This window comes from Pholcus phalangioides, unplaced genomic scaffold (assembly GCF_987345545.1).
Source record: "Pholcus phalangioides strain wild (caught in Gottingen) unplaced genomic scaffold, Ppha-v1.0 ptg000013l_1, whole genome shotgun sequence".
NCBI lineage: Eukaryota > Metazoa > Arthropoda > Arachnida > Araneae > Pholcidae > Pholcus > Pholcus phalangioides.
The window spans coordinates 16,647,271-16,665,360 of NW_028301606.1; positions in this window are offsets into that span (position 1 = coordinate 16,647,271).

The window sequence follows — 18,090 nt, forward strand, 5'->3', positions numbered from 1 at the left end:
GAGGGGAAAAAATTATGATTTTTGTATGACCAAATTTAGTTTAATTAAAAAACTTCTATGAGAACTCAAACTTTTCTCTCAGATGTTCTCTTCCGTTTTCTGATGAAGCTTCCGTTCTTTCGCCATCTTCTTCACTTTCATCAGAATACTTCTCGATGCTTGAGATTGAGAAATTCCTTACAATTTGCCAATTTCAGTTTGAGTTTTTTGTTTTTTATTGCATCCAAAAACTTTTGACTTGCTACACAAACTCAAATCCTTCCGTTTTTCGCATTTATTTTTCTAATTTCAAGGCATTTCATGAAGCCTCGGCGTTTATGCAGAGATTTTGATTTTAACTTCAGATTTTGAGCATAGTCAAGAAAGTGACGCTGCTTTTATATTGGATTTTTTAAATGTCTTGTGAATGTTTCAACCCATTATTTACCATTGTCCTTTTTTTGGGACGCGTGTTTTCATTTCTATTTGGCTAACAGTAGAACTTTTAGCTTTGATTGATGTACCTAAATTTTGAACTGGCTGCTACAAACGTTACAAACTCAATAAAAATATTTTAAAAATTTTAATAAATATTAATAAATCAATAATTAATATTTTTAATTCAATAAAACTTTTTTCTCCCTAAACAGTTTCCCTTCCATATTTCATTCATGTTATCACAAAATGGTTTTTTTTTGTTGAAAAAGTTAAATATGAGAGTTTTGGCATATAATAGGTTAAAAGAGCGTTTAGTATGGCAGACGACGCGTTGCATTTTCTAGGAATATAATGTCTTTATTTAAAAAAATTATATTTTTTTCAGAATTATGAAAAGAAGTAGTTTCTGAATTGTAATGAAAGGAATTATTTTGAAATTAGTAAAATTTCATAATTGGACAATAATTCCAGAAATACTGGAAGGAATAATTTCAGAATTGCTATTCAAGAATTTTGATAAAAGATTAAAACTTCAGAATCGATGATAAATAATTTCAGAACTGATAAAAACTGACATTTAATGACAAATAAATAATTTCAGAATGAATTACTTTTTTGATTCCTATTAACTTACGTAAAATAGGGAACGTTAGCCCATCTACTAGAATTGAATTGTACATTAAATTGAGCAACTGTCAATCTGGATTTCCGAGCTCGTGGTCCGCGGGCCTTCGTGAAAAGTTTTAACCTACAGTTTGATAGGTTGAAGATCATTGCCCTAGTCATTGGTGCAGTAAAACTTCCGCTAAATACACAGTATAAGAATTACTGCTCATAATCATTTCTCGAAAGGAGAAAAATATCCATTTTTACTACTGCATTTAAAGAATTTCGATGAATAAATGAAGTATTTGTGGATTCGGGGGAGGGCAGATTTTTTTTTTAATTTTCCATTTTCCCTCTGAAGTGAGTTCAGTTTTCGGAATACACGTGGGAATGCAATGACGTGTTTGTCCTCTGCGCCACTTTGATGCGCAAATGTTATTTTTTATGGACCATCCGATGAATGAAGTTATTATTATACAATTTTTTGTTTTACTTTGAACGCGCGTGCGCTCGAACTTTCGGTAATGAGCCGAAACCGAAGTGTCACAACTATGTGAGAGTTTTCTCGACTTTTGAAGTGGCGACAATGAATTTGATCTGCACCTGGGCTGGCACGTCATCCGCGAAACACAAGTTTTCCTTGTATGTTGTCTACTTTTACGGAATTCGTGATCCGTTCCTCATAGGAATTCAGCTTGAAAACACCGAGAAATTTTCCGAATACGCGGTAGTGTGGCAAACTAAGTATGTGAAGGGTGACTTTATTCCGTTTTCACACTGTTAGGAATTCTTCTGGTTTCTTTCATCCCTTTTCAGGGTCATATAAAAAGCAGTTAATTTTATCTGAGATTCCGGGAACTAATGTAACACCCGGCTTTCAGAGAATATTCAGTTCCCTCTTGGTGTTAGTGAATAACAAGAGTTTTGTTGTAAAATAAAATTCCGAAAAATGGTTCTATATGAACATGAATTTATTGCTTATGTGAAATTTATACGAAAAATATTTTCGTGACAGTTGGTCATTAGATAATGCTTTGATTTTGAACAGACACTGGCTTAGAGATGGTAACGAAAAAATAGAAAATATACCATATGCCTTCGTAGTGCTTGTGATATACAGGGTGCCCGGACTGAAGGGTTTCAAAAGTAATAGCTTATAGTGAGAGAACCAACCTTGGTGAGTTGGAAGTTTTAATTGCATTGAAGACAACAACTGATAAAGTTCAATATGTGAACATTTTTAATGACTCCGCAAGTCTAAACGGTTTTCTATCTCCTGCCAAGTGTTTAGTAGCATTTGATGTGTTGTTGTGGGTGACTTTATTCTTCAAAATCAACTTCTGCAGACGATACTTCCACTAATACCGAATCACACAAATGCACCTCTTCCATATCCCTTCGTGGAATTTTTAACGAATGAGCACATGTTGCTGGAATGTGTGTGCGCGTGTTGTGAATTGTGAACCTTGCGTGAAGTTTGTTTCTTAGGAGTACTTGTTATTTGTTTAACTAGTGCTGTCATCTTTTTTCCCAGTTCGGAAGCAGACAAGTTGGCTGGTTTATTTTTGTTTAGTGTGCCATTGCCACGAACTTTCAGATAACCTTTGTATAATGTGTAATTTAGGAGGTCGTGGCCATGCGTGAATTTTTAAATGGTGTAGGCCTGAGTGCTTTCAGTGGGTGGCGAGATTTTTTTTAACGGGAAGATCAGCTCGAATTCTTGTCCCCAAGTTAGGAACCACAGAAAACCAACTTCAGCCGATGACCGACTATTCCACCATTGGGGGTTTAAATCAGGGTCCTTGCGATAATTCTGCCGCATTTCATAATCTACTGCACTTTTATAGTGTTTTGCCCTGCATCATGTAAGATGCATTTTTCCGTTGTGGTGGTCAATTGGTCATAGCGACGGAACGCGTGGCGAGGTCCCGTGTTCGAACCTACCGTCGCCACAGCGGTGGTCAGCTGAATGGTTTTCTATGGTTCCCAAATTCAAAGCGTGAATGCGAGCCGATCTCCCATTTAAAAAGTCCCGCCACAGAGAGCAACAGATCTACAAACAGTACCAATGTAATTCAATCATAACATATCCCTCACTTCACTTCTGAAATATAGATGACAGCACTGAAAAATCAAACACAACACTACATACGCACTCCGACTGTTAGGTGCACACACAGTTACACGTCCGGTACAATTCACTAGGTAGTAAATCGCCCGTAGATGGTGATAGACCTGAGTTGTGCTCGGTTTGAAAGAAAGAAAGAAAAGAACATGTATTTCAAGTTCCTATATTTCTTTGCATCTTCTTGTTACACGCGTAGAGAGTGCTTTTCTACATATAATTTTACTCTCGTTGTATTTTGTACCCCCTGCACTGGCATAGCGTTTTTTTTCCGCATGTGTCTCTTTTGTAATTGTTGCACAAATGTTGCATATATATATATAAATATATAATTATCTCTATAGTTTTTCGTTGGGTGCCCTTCGAGGTCTGCTGGTGACTTGCGTATCTTTGTAAGCACCTGCCTATTGTATTCTGTGTCTTTTTGCCCGTTGGCGGTCTTTCGGTGCTTAATGCTCCGGGAGTCACACCGTTCTTCAACCATGGCTCAAACCCTCTGGGTGACCAGCTTATATTCCCTATGGGGATAGAGTTGGGGTCATGGTCGGTTTAGCGTCCATGCAATGCGAGAACGTCAACATGCCCACACCACTGCAAAGCAGCATGCCGCAGACTCTGTTTCAAGTCGTATGTGGGAAGCTCCGCCTTTCACCGATTTCTATACGGTTTTCAGCACGCGTCACCGATATATATTCATCTCGCTTAATCACGCACTGAACCTTGCGTTGTGACCCACCACATACAACTACTACTACTAAACCGCGCATGCAATTCGCGAACATTGTTCTGAGGAACTTCGGATAAATTGGTGCATGCTGGAATATGTCATGTATGTGTCATGCAACATCGCTAAGTTTGTTTCCCCGGAATACGCATCTTGTATTCTTGCGCTGCCATCTAACTTCCGAATCCGGAACAGCCTTGCAGTTCATTTTGCTTACATCGTGTACAGCACGGGAATTTCAGATGTTACTGGCATGTTTGCTCTGTGTGGGCAGACTTTTTTTTTTCTTTCAAATGAGACATCGGCTCGCATCCGCGTCTAGAAATTGGAATTTTCACAGAGAACCAACTATAGCCGAGCACGGCGTCCCAATTCTGGCAGTTAGCGCAACTGCTATGAAAAGCATCTAAAAAAACTGTCGACAGTGCGCGTGCTCGAACTGGGTAAAAAACTTGGAGTGATCCTTTATCCATGGTAAAACGCTTTAATAACTAGGCACGTGTGGTTCTCGCAGCATTAAGACATTTGGAAATCTTTAGCCCGGACAATCTGCATTTCTTCGAATTTTTTTTACACTTAAACTCAACATTTTCTAGATGTCTCAAAATGAAATTACTGTATTAGAATTGGGAACACGTTTGACTCGTTTACCAAAATTTTTCCAACTCTATCTTACGGTCATTCTTTGCCGTTCGATATGTCCTTGTGCTTTGCAGATGGACAAAGTCGGGATAAAGGGCGTGATGACAACCGACAACCATCGTGGCGAAATAGCAATCACACACAACGGGATAAATGGGCTGAAGGGGGTTCGTTTATTCTCTCTCCTTCCATAGTGATTCCCTGGAGTATCTGACACTTGTAAGTGACCACTTCAATCTCCGCTGCTTCATGATTTGATTGCCGTCGTAAATCATACGGAAAAGGAAAAAATCACCCCAGCAACCATGATCGAATGACAATACGCGTTTCTTCTCACTGTTATATACAAGGTGTCCTGTAAGTGCTAATGCGGGCGTTATATCATCAATCGTCCGTTGTGGAGTAGAGGTACAGTTTCGATTTCAAAAAAATTCAAAAAGCGTTCAAAAATTACCCTGTACCAGTTTTAAGAGTGGAAAATACAGTGTGTAGTAAAATAAAAAAAAGTCTAACTTTTTATACACTCCCTTGTCCTCTAATTTCAAATTAGGGATTTGTTGCCCTGTCTATCCTGAGGACAACAAATTTCCAAGGGGAATATTTGCTGAGATATTGGAATTCAAAAATTTAGAAAAGTTGGGAAAGGACAGCATGAATGAGGGTCAAGAGCGTTGTCCGTTAGGTTTTGCTGTTCTTTCATAACTTTTCTCTGATTTTTGAATTCGAATATTTTAGCGAATGTTGCAGTTAGAAACATGGAATTTTTTATGTTCGCCTCACAGGAGATACAGGGCAACAACTTTTTAATTAGAAGTTAGAGGACAAAGGGACCGTATAAATATTTAGATTTTTTATTTTGCGCACACGGTATTTTCACTCTCATAACTGGTACAGGGAAGTTTTTGAACATCGTCTGAGCATTTTTTAAATTGGAATCACTCGTCTACGAAATTAAAAAAAAAGAACTTTCCTAAATCAGAAGAGACTAAAATTTCAAGTTTCTGTTAAATTTTTCTTGCCAATTACATAATTTTATTATGCACTAATAAAAAACAATTCGTTTTCTCTCAAAACCACGTAATGAAAAGAAATTTGTAAGTGCAACCAACTTTTCGTGGATGTATAAATAAATAAATAAAAGTTCACACAATGAGACATCAGATAATTCTTACTCACTATAATTTGTGTTAAAAAATCCTGAAAATCATTTGTTTTATTTGTTTTCGAATGACCTTTTCCTTAAAAAAATATACCTTTTTCAATATCACTTCCAGGAGAAAGTGCCTCCGGGAAAAGTGTGATTTATTACATAAAAAATTAAGCAATAAAATTCTAGAAAAAAATTTATGTGAAGATGGATATACTCGGCATATCATGGCTGGAAATATTTGAGCAAAATGAATTATTTCTTCACAAAAGAATTGAAAATTTGAAAATTCTACAAAGATTTGCTGATATTTATGTTTTTAATGCATTTTTCCGAGTATCATAATTGTAAAATCATTTTAAAAATTCCAAAAAGCACATGATTGTATCTGAAATAGTTAATTTTGAATAATTTTAATATATTTTAAATAACTTTGAATAATTTTGATACATTTTAAAGTTTTGAATAAAGATAAAATTCGTAAAATTTAATTTATATATGTATATATATATCGTAACTGGTTAAAAAAAAATCTATCACGACAGATAAGCTTAGATAGCATAAAATAAACAAAAAATATATACATATACCTAGGCCATTTTTCTTAATAAAAACACAAACACACTAAAATTTGATTTATCTAATTTCAAAGCATTTTTCTCCAACCTTGAAATGACTTTATAGAAATAAGAAAAAAATGAAAAAGAACCAAATAAATTTTTGATTGACGTCCATCCAAATAACATGTAAACCGGCGTTGCGCAATAATTATATGTATACGTAACATCATTGCCATGTATATTTATTATTATCGTAGACGAGACAATAAACCATGATCTGTAAATGACGTTGCAAATGATCGAAAGTAATGATTCCTAAACGAGTTCTAAAAAATAGTCATATCAACAATGATTTTAAATAATAGTTCTGACACACACAAAAAATGAGGAACAACACTTATTTTCAAATAAAGGCTTAAAATAATTAAGTAATTTAATAAGTTTCAAAAAAAATTTTTTAATACATTTTATTAACCTTGGTACATTTTAATAACCTTAATAAAGATAAGATACGTTAAATGGAATTTATATCGTAACAGGTAGGTCTATTACTGTTGATAAGCTCCAATAGCATAAAATAAACGGGAAAAAAAATACTAGGTCCATTTTTTTTTCAACACAAAGCTCAAACTACCACACTAAAATTTGATTTATCTAGTTTTTACAGCATTTTTCTCCAACCTTCAAATGACTTCATAGAAATAAGGAAAGAAAAAAAAAAGAATCCCGAAAATAAATTTGATTGGCGTCCACCTAAACAAACATGAAAACCAATTCGCAATAATTACATGTACACATAACATCATCGCCATCTATATTTATTATTATAGTACACGAGACAAAATACCATGATCTGTAAATGACATTGAATAAAATAATAATAAAAAAAAAATGGCGTAAAGGGCAATCTACGAATAACTCGCATACCTTCACAAACACGAAACTAAACTCAGTTTCGTCTTTTATTTTTTGTACCTACGAGTTATATGTATGGTATTTTATTTTTAAAGCTATATCGGAGGAACCAGTGATTACTCGGCTTAATACAAATCGCTGCGGCTGCCATAAAACCAGATTGTGTAACTTCGGGATGGAGACAGTAAATCAAATTCCAAGAGCAAATAAGGTAAGAAAAAAGACAAGAAAGGAAGAAAAATTCATAAAGAAGAAGACGGAGAAAGAAGGTGAAACGCCATATAATTGGCTTTTCGGAGTCTGGTATCCCCCTACAAATTACGGCTCTCTTAATTTTAATTTTATGTATTAGGTTGACAATTTATTACCGAGTTATTATAAGCCTCTAATAATGGTGCCAGTGAACTTTTTTCTGGTTATTATGAAGGAAAAATAATAAAAATAAAATAGGAGAAAAATTATTTTCTCTTGTGTCTGGGTCTATAAAGTGAAGTTTTTGTGAAGCTTTACTATTGCCGGTAAAAATTTGTAATTTATTGGAGGAATTCAAATTGACGTGAGGTATTAAATTTAATCTTATTGCAAGCTTCTTCCTTGGTAATGTTCATGTTGCTCCCAAAGCACTGAGTTGGTCACTTCTCACACTGACCAGCTCAAAAACAGATCGGCAAGTGCCTAGACATCGGGAATTGTAAAATACAGTCGGCTCCGCTAAATTGGATGAAAGATAAACGCGGATAACACGCTTAAAATCCTCCGACATCAAAATGTTTTCCGTAGAGACAATGTATAGAGTTCCGTTGCTAGTTGGTGCGAAGTGCTCGGTACTTCGCACCAAGCTCTCGTATTCTTTTTTCTACTTAGGTAGAGATATTGATCAGTCAATGGCAAAATGGTTCCTTAAAGACAACCAACGGCGATTTTTTTTATATTATATAAAACCATTTATACACAAAATATCCTCACTACTACAATACAATATTTGTATACTGATTTACATTGTCGACAATTTGCAGGGGTTAAAACATCTTTTACTACATCAGATTATACATATTTTCAAAAAAAAAAATATATATATATTCTCAATATCTTCTATAATAATAAACAATTCAATTTCACTAAAGTTACCCATTTTGCCATGAATTTCAAAAAGTTTAAAGTTCCCCGCTTAATACAAAGTGGGCAAAAAGTCCGTTTAAACTGTAAAAATTAATAAAAACCGGAAAAAAACAGAAATAAAAACGGTTTGCAGTCACAGGAAATTTTTGACAGGGGAAAAAACTAAAAAACAGCCAATAGGTGACGCTGTTACGAGCGACTCCGGTAGAAATATGCAAATGAAACGGTTATAAGAACTTGTGTGCTCCTAATGGACCAGTTCACCGTTGTAAACCGTGTATGCACTGCACTCTGCCGTTGTACTCTGTAACCTGCTGCCCTCTGCCGTTGCTGGATTTGTGACTCGCTTGCAATGTGTTATGGAACACATACTGCTGTAATAAACGATTTGGAGGCATTCTGTTCGTTGTTTGCGTATCTTTTCTTAGACTCATGTACGTGAGCACCACCATCCTATCGGCTGTTTTTGTAGTTATTTTTTTCCTGTCAAAAAAATTCCCGTAACCTAGCGATGCTAACACTGCAAACCATTTTTTATTTCGGTTATTTTTCCGGTTTTTATTATTTTTTACAGTTTCTACGGACTTTTTGCCCACCCTGTATATTATGCTTCACACCTTAACTGTAAATGCACATCAAACACTATACACTTAGTGTTTTTATTGAATGAAATATATGGAATTAATTACTAAAATTAACAAAATATTGAATTACTTAAATAATTTGAGAGTAAGTACTGGCCTCAAAATATTCAAGTTGTCTTCATTACGTACATTTAATTATTTTATTTTTGTTCTCTGTTGTGGCAATAGAAGGCGCTAACTTTCCTGATGAAATGTAAGAGTCTACGGTATCGTGATCATTGTAATTAAATATAGTTTTCATTTCATTTTTGATGCCTGATTTATTCGAGAAGCTTTATTAATATCGATCCTTCATCAGTTTTTAATATACTGTGTAAACTATACTAATGTTGTGAAATGACAATTGAATTGTTCCCCGTATAATCGGATATTGCGTGTTGTAATCTTTGATATTCGATTAAAATGGGGCTGACTGTATACAGGGTATCCTATAAATCCTAATGCGACCTTTATCTGATCAACCGTTCACCGTAAACGTGTGATTCCAATTAAAAAATGCTCAAAATGTGTTGAAAAATCATCCTGTACCAGTTTTGAGAGTGAAAACTCAGTGTGTCGCAAAATAAAAGAGATTAAATTATTAAATGGACACCCTGTACTATAAGGTCCAACCGGGAAGTTATTGCCTGTCTCTTATGAGGCCAACATAAAGATTGCACGTTTCTAAATGTAATATTGATTAAGATAGTTGATTTAAAATCGGGAAAACAACATAAATAAGGGAAAAATGCGTTGTCCTTTAGTTTAAAATGTTCTTTCCCATTTTCCCCGATGTTTAAATTCGAATATCTCAACGAATATTGTACTCGGAGACGTGGAAATTTTTTTTATTGGCCTGAGGAGAGACAGGGTGATAACTTTCTATGTGTTTTTTAGGACAGGGTGTCCATTTAAAAATTAAGTTTTTTATTTTGTGGATCAAACTGTATTTTCACTCCCAAAACTGGTACAGAGTGATTTTTCGACTCATTTTGAGCATTTTTTGTAGTGGAATCATTGTTGATAACATAAAAGTTGCATTAGGACTTAGGACACCCTGTATACCAATAAAAACGTTGTAAATTGCTCGCTTTGTGTCCTCTTTCGACGGTCTTCGTTATAAGCAGCAGGGGTTGGTCAGAATGGCTAATCGGTATTTAATACGGGGTTTTACCCTTTTTAAAGTCACGAACACCGTTCACACTCAGAATTAACTCATATTTTAACTCTGAAACACAGACAGTATATACACAATAACCAACATAATGTGAGTTCTTCAATGCAACTTAAATAGAATGGTTCAGTTAGAGTGTTCGTTCATTCATTCAAATCAAGTACAACTCTGGTCTGACGCCATGGGCAATTTATAACTGAGTGAGTTATATCGAAATTGTGTGTGCGCATATAGCCTACCTATACGGCACTGGCATAAACTTCGAGGACTCTTGGGTGCAACGGATTGAACATGAATGGAGTGTAAAATTCAACAAGGGATGGCGCGGTAGCCCGGGTCGATAAGATAACTAAACGATGTTTAGAGGTGTAACGAATTCGATACCCGGTTCGTCCTTGTCAGAAACTTTCCGGCCACCGGGGTATAAGAGAAACGACGACACGACCAAAAAAAAAGGGTGCATTTGTTGCGCGGTAGGATTCCCACACAAAGGGGTTAGCCCACCAACCTCTAGGTGAGTATAAAAAAAATGGCTGCCGTTCGCAATCAGCAATACATTTTTAGGTTCCTGTCTAATTAGCCCCCGCGTAGAGAAAATTATCGTAATGCGACAAAATTGATCAAATTCGACACTAGATTGCTTTCCGGGATTATCCTTAGAATTATTGTTCAATGAGGCACAGAAAGAATAGAGAGTTAATGCTATTCTAGAGTTGAACTAAATAAATATATTAACAATAATTCTTATAAAAAATTTAAATTATAGGTTCTGATATCCTCCTTCCTAACTCAGTATTAGGCACGTAATTTTTTTTTAAAGGAATTATGCACTTATAAATTTTTGTATGTTCCCCCGCTTCTTTCCTATAGCTCTGAAAGAGAGTACAGACTCAGCTTTTCGTGATACAGTATAATAACCGAGAACAGATGCAAGCAGGAAGACCGGAACCAAGGGCTTTCTGTTCGCACAGCCAGTAGCGGGGTTTGAGCACTTCCGGATAGGACGTTGGTCCTGGACCGACTTCCGGACACGGACAAAATAAGCCTCGGGTTTCGGAGTTGAGTATACGTGTGTACATACACTGATTTCTCTACTTTTTTTTTTCTCCTCCTCCTTCTCAAAGGCATGATATCCTCTCAAAAGAATGTTTCACTCGCATTTTTTGAATGCGAACACGTCTTTTATTTATTTTTGGAATCTCTTGAGGATGGATGCTCAACAATGGTTCTTGAGAATTTTTCTTTCTTGCAAGAATGATTTCAAAAAATAGCCCAAGGAATGTTATAAATATCCATTAATTTTTAAATTTATATATTATTTTATCTTACATTTATTTTTATGGCAAAAGACAAAATATATATAGGACCTCTGTAAGTGGATACATAGAATGGATTCACAGTTTTGTATTTTGTTTGCGGATAAACCGTTTTTCCCGTATTAACCGCTGTTTTCCCCCAACTTTCCGTCGTTTTTTGAATTCAAATATCTTGGTAAATATTACACGTAGAAACACGGTTTTCTTTTTTGGTATCAGGAATGACAGAGCAACAACTTTCTAATTGGATGTTTGAGCAGATGTCTGTATAAAAAGTTAATATTGTTATTTTAACATCTACACAAACTTTTGCAACATGAATTACATATCTGAGTACTACACGTGTTTTGGATACTTTTCTAATAGGAAGTGCATCTCTAGGATCAGCAATTCACCAGTAAAATACCATACGTCCTGTTGCCTGTGCACCCTGTATATACAGTAGTATTTGTAGTTTTATACCGTATGCTGCTATTGGTTTGAAATGAACAACCATTTTATTTCAAGAATTATATCAGATAGTTTTATTTCTATTCAATAGGTGGCAGCAGAAATCCCAGCGCAAAGTTTCTTCATTTCAAGTAAAATATTTTTATGCTCAATAAATTCTCTTATCCATACAAAAAGTTTTACCGATATGGTAACGTGAATAGAGATCTAACTCATTCGTCAATGCTCAAGGCACCATTCTTCTGTCACATGAAATGTTCAGCTGTAATCCTAAAATTAGAGAAACGAAAGTGTTTAAATTTGGTCATTCTCGCGCAATTGGTCTAAATTGTATTAGGCCAATTGCCACCTATATCTCCAGCATTTTCAGAGTTTACATTAACCTCACCTCACCCCAGTGTGTTTAAATTAAATATGTTTAGAACAGAACTTATTTTCGTCACTTTCTATTCATATTTCTGTTTCTGAGAAGTCGCCACTGTATTTATATTTTTTTTCATCAATATATTTTTAAAATTTGCTTCAACAAATTTTCATTTCTTAAGGAAATGTCCTTCTCCTGGATGTGTCTAAAATGAAGATGAGCAACCAAAATATATGGAACATATTGTGAGTGTCAAACATGAAATATCAACTAGGTGCTGAAATAAGCAAAATTGCACGTCAGATATTTGCCTATCTCTTAATATTTTTTAATTTATTGGATGAGACATCATTAAAACATTACAAGACAGAAAGACAAAAAGAAAACTACTAAATAAACATTATTTGACCCAAAGGGATATAATCCTTCCATGTTTCATAAACAGTAGCTCAAATGGGACAATTTAGCTAAATCAAATTTTTCCCACCATGAATTCTGAACGAACTTCGCTGCTGACTGTATTTTATTTATCACCGGGTACATAAGTGTCACTAAGAAATTTATTTTGGATTTTTTACTTATTTTGTTAATTTTTTTCCCATTTTTTGTCCAATTTCATTTAAATCGCCCATATTTGCTCGTGTCAGGTATGTTGTTGAAAAAGATACGTGCCCAGTCAAAATTTTTACAAGCCCCGACATGTCGGGAAATAGATTTGTTAAACTCTGGTAGATAGAGGTTTCAATGCAGTCACAAATCTTTTGACAAAAAAAAGCGAAATCTACAGATACGCAATCGTGGGAATTTGAGAACACTGCTTACTGCAATATAAAAAAATCATTAGCAAGTAAAAAACGGCCCATCAGGTGCGTCCTTATCATTAGGGTTGCTATTTGTAGTCATGTTTGTGTAGGTGTTTTTAAATAATATTATTATGATTAGATACTTTTAAGTTGATACGAATATTACTTTGACTGTGATCAATATACGGGGTGATTATAAAAAAACTATCCCGACATATGGGCCCCTAACTATCATACCATTCACAGAAACTGAATGAAATTTTGGCATAAGGTATTTTGAGGTATGCGCTCAAGAATGATATGGAAAACAACAGTGTCACTCTAACAGTTACGGTTACAGTGAGAAAATTTCGAAAATATCAAATGGCAGCACCAAGTTTTTTGTATTGTAATGCGATCTCCATACTGAAAAACACTAAATAGCGTTGGAATGGCACCTGTAGCACGAAAATCCCCGGAGCTAGGCAAGGAAAAAGTAAAAAGGACTTTGCCGTGCACCACAGCATTAATGTTCGTTTCAAAAAACAAATTTTATACAATGTAACCTCGATACAGCGATACCAAGAAAAAATACCGTTGCAGTGATTATGTCGTTACATCAGAGGGATTATCGGTATATCGAGAGTCAAAACTTATCATCACATGCCATCCAATTCATGCGTTGTTGTCATCTTTTCTGAATCGGCATTGTTAGTACCACTATAAAACGTACTGTTGTGTATATATTAACACAAAAAAAAAATTGTAATTGATTAATAAAACTCAGTTAAATGCTTCACCTTTGTAAAGTTGTTTACTGCGCTGCACTGTAGCGTCATACAGAGAAAGTAGTAATACCAATTACAGTGCTTCCTTACAGCGCTTTCGGTGATCCTGTGGTGCAAAATACCAATTAATAAGACGCGTTCAGAAGAACGAAAACAAATGACGAAGTTAAAATCAAATTTAAACAAATTTGTGAAAATTATTAAAAAATATCGTTGTAGCGGTTTTAAAAAAAATCTCGAAAAATCTCGTTACAGAGGGATTTATCGTTGTGAAGGATATCATTGTATATCGAGAGAAGTTCAACATTAGACTACAGGCAATTTCAAATAAGATTTGAAAAACTATCGTTGCAGAGGGATTTATCGTTATATCGAGTACCGTTGTAGCGAGGTTTTACTGTAGATTCATGTTTGTCAGAGGGTCCAGATACCAAGAGAGTGTTAAAAAGAATAAAGGGCAGGGAAATCATGTGGTTGAAGGAACATGATACGGGATATGATTCTGGATATTCGTTCCTCTAGTACTTTCCCAACGGTGATCATCAACATCAACCATGATACCGCAAAGCACTCGTTATTCCCCTCAATCCCAAAAGTGCAGGCTTGTGTGGACGTCCCTCACCATTCGACGCCAAAAACTTGCTCATATGTGTATAGAGTCCTTTCCTTTCTTTTTTGTATGTTAAGCTTTTATGTACGAGGAGAAACAAGCACTCATCTTTTTCACCCTCTCATTACGAAGACCCTCTATAAGTGAATTTATTACGCTCCGGCGCGCGCGTTGGCACTTCTTTTGCGAGGGCGTGTGTGTATCTGTCTATGAAAGGCTTTAGTAAGCGGGAGAATCGCTCTCTCTCTCTCTCTCTTAAATCCTTTGGGGGAAAGAATCCAACCAAGAATGAATGGATCAGAGAGCAGATACGTAATGGTACTACCACTAAGGGCAATGCTTGGTCCACTCTTAAGCATTCGGGGTGGATCTCCAGCAATTGCAATTTTGACTGCTGGGCATTCTACGCCTTGTCCCTTTTTCGTTCGGCAAAATTCATTTCTTTCCATGGACGAAAAATATTTTTACGCTTTCAATCTGCAATCATTGTTACACAAACGACAAATTAAAAAAATAATAATAATAAATGACGTGAAAGAACAATAGAAGTACAGGGTGTCCCATAAATTTATTAATAGATAACAAATTCATAAAAATTGAAAGGATTGGTGTATTTGAACGTGCGGTTTTATTTTCCTTGATATTTCGAGATATACTTTCGTGCAGATATACTTTTATGAATTTTTTGTGGCATCTTGTGCATATCTTTGTTTTACAAATTTTCGAACAATAAGCAGAAATGTGCTGTTCAAAATTGCATCTACACATTAAGCACATGACAAATTACCATACGTTTTCTTAATGTTTTAAAAAAAATTAGCAAAAAAAAAAATATATATATTGAGGTTTGCACAAAATTGTGTTGGCAGTGTTGGCATAGCATATGCAATCAAAAACATGTGCATGAAATTTGAAATAAATCAGTGCTTATAATATAATATTACCAATATTATTTTCACAAGATAATTTTTGACTCTTTTTAAACATGTTTAAAGGAAACTCATTAAGGTGCTGAAGTATTACACGTAATAAACAATTATTAAATTCATAACGTCAAAACAAACATTAAATATTTTTCAAATATTTATTTGCGTGCGTTTGAATTTGTTTACTGGCTGCGTATAGTTGTATTATGTAATAAAAAAAATAAATTTACGATATCTGTTTTGATCATATGTGGCTAGAAGGTCAAATTCAGTACAACCCTGCTTTGAATTGTTTATCAGATCACTTTAACCATCACAGTCACAATGGAAAAATTGCTAAAATTTACTATCCCGACGAAGTTAATCTTGTTTTAACCAGGTTTTTCAGTAACGAACGCTCGTTCGTATTAAATTTTTGAGAAATGCAGGGTGGGCGAAAAGTCTTCAGTTGAATCAATCAGTTGCCATAAAAATATGCAGTTTGAATTCCACAGTGGATTCCACTTATAACGTTTTCCCGCTCAGTAAGACTTATTTCCGTGGTCCCAACTTTATTACTCAAGATTTCCCGTTTCAAGGACTGTTGCTAACAATGCTTTTTCATTCCTTTGTTTTTTTTTGAAAAACGTTGTAAGTGAATCCTATCTACTTATCATGACGTAGATTTTTTTTCTTTTTGATAAATCATAAAATAGTGAAAATTTCACTCACCGATTCGGATGTATCACACAATCTGTGAGTCGATAAAACTCGACATACAGATCAAATGCGACACAAACATAATAATTATTATAAATTATTGATATTTATTACGATTTGCGTCACATAAAACTTATTACTATAACAAAATATGTTAATATGCAGCCAAACATCTTTTGGCAACAAGACGGTGCTCCTCCACATGGAGAAAACTGTAACCTGCAAACTGAAATCTCCCTGGCTGATGAAACTCACACAAGGTAGATCCATGTTATAGCCACCTCAGCCTCCAGATACGATATTCTCGCCCATCTTGATTTCTTCTGGGGATGGGGGGGGGGGGAGTTATGTCTGAGATAAAGTTAACAACTAACAACGAGTAACTGTCAAGGATTCTCTACCTACCCTGTATATTTCATAAATATTATTCAGTTGAAAAAAAAAAAATTATCAGCTGTTCTCTTAGGAACAATCAGAAAAAAAAATCTAGTTCATCGTGAGAAAATATAATCCACTTGTCAAACCTACTTATTTATTTATTAATACGTCCGCCACACCGGGATGGGTGGAATCCGCCAATGGATAATTTACTACCATGTCATTCTTACCGAAAGAAAGAAAGCTACCGAGTGTAACGCAAATAAGTGAGTATTTTCTAAGTCATTACACGAGCGAGAGAATTCGGCACCCGCAAATTTTTCCTCTGAGATAGAGAGCACAGAAAAATCAGTGTCTCTATCAAAGACGCTGCGAACCAAAATGGTTCTCATCAAGTGAGAACTAGGGAGGGTTTTATAATTTTGACCTAAAATCTCGCGATCTTGACCCCAGACAGATTTCTCTCTCTACACACAGACACAAAGCTTTCTTGTACGCATTTTTCCTACAAAGAAAAGCGTGTGGAAAGGATGGGGATGTCGTAATGAGGGCCTAAGACGTTCAGGTTGGTAGAGGAGGATGGTAACGTCGCCACCCTCGCCCGGAGGTTATTTTCACTGACATTAGATATTCATAAGGTGGGAAAACCACATATAATTATAGAAGACTTAAGCAGATTAGGGGGGGAGAAGCAAATGTTTCATGATTTATGCAACAATGTTGGGCTTTAGCACTAAGGATGCAGTGACAAGAAAATCTTCAGCGAAAGGTATTACCCTCAGCCACGGCCTTTGCTGCTGCCAACTCCCCCTTTCCCTTGCTTTCAGCTCTTCTTAGCTCGAAATTGAGGAATTAAGGCGGTAACACGACCAGGCGTAGAAGCCGTGGAAATGGTTGAGCTGGCGATGAACACAGACAGAGAAGAGTGAGAGGTGGCTTCTTAGAGAGAGAGATGACGGCAGGGAAGAGAGAAAACTCTCTCTTTCTCTCTCAGTATTAAAACCGTTGTTTATTTGTTATGTCAGGGGTTGCAGTGTGTGCAAGAAGCCAAGTGTGCACGAAATTTGTGCCCTGAGCCTGTGCTTGGCAGCGATAACCTTGCTTGTTTATCATGTTGCCGAGTGCAAAGCCAGGAGTGTCAAACATAATAACTCGTGCAACAGCAAAGGATTGTGTGGTCGGAGGAGGGAGGGTGTGTAAGGTTTGGTCGTTTTGGTATGAGGTAAAAGATGTAGAAGAGGATGGAGGATGGTGTATATATGGGGGCAAGTTTTCCCACCTCACAGCTTTAACTTTTGAGAAGCAAGCTTTCTTCACATCCTTTCCACATACTCCTCTCGTAACTTCCACTTGGGAAATTATAGTCGCTTCATAATTCACAAGATGCCCTCATCCTGGTAAGGGACCCCCCTTCCTTTTTCCACCCCCAGCCGTCTTCAGTAGTTCAGAATCTTGTCCCCTCAACGTGGGTTCGTAAAGGGTAGTTTGCTTCCACGTTGACAAGTTTTGTTAGGGTGTGTGTGTGGTTGGATAGCGTAGAGACTAGTGTTTCAATGAGAAGGAGGAAAGAATGCAGAAGAGGACTCGCATAAAAGACATCAATTATGGAGAAGCACAGAGTTGAAAACTAAAAATTGAAGTTTAAGGTTGAAGTGCGCGTGGAAAAATGAGATGGGAGACCCGGAATATCTATCCATCCCCTCTCTCTTGAATTCTTCTGTGGAA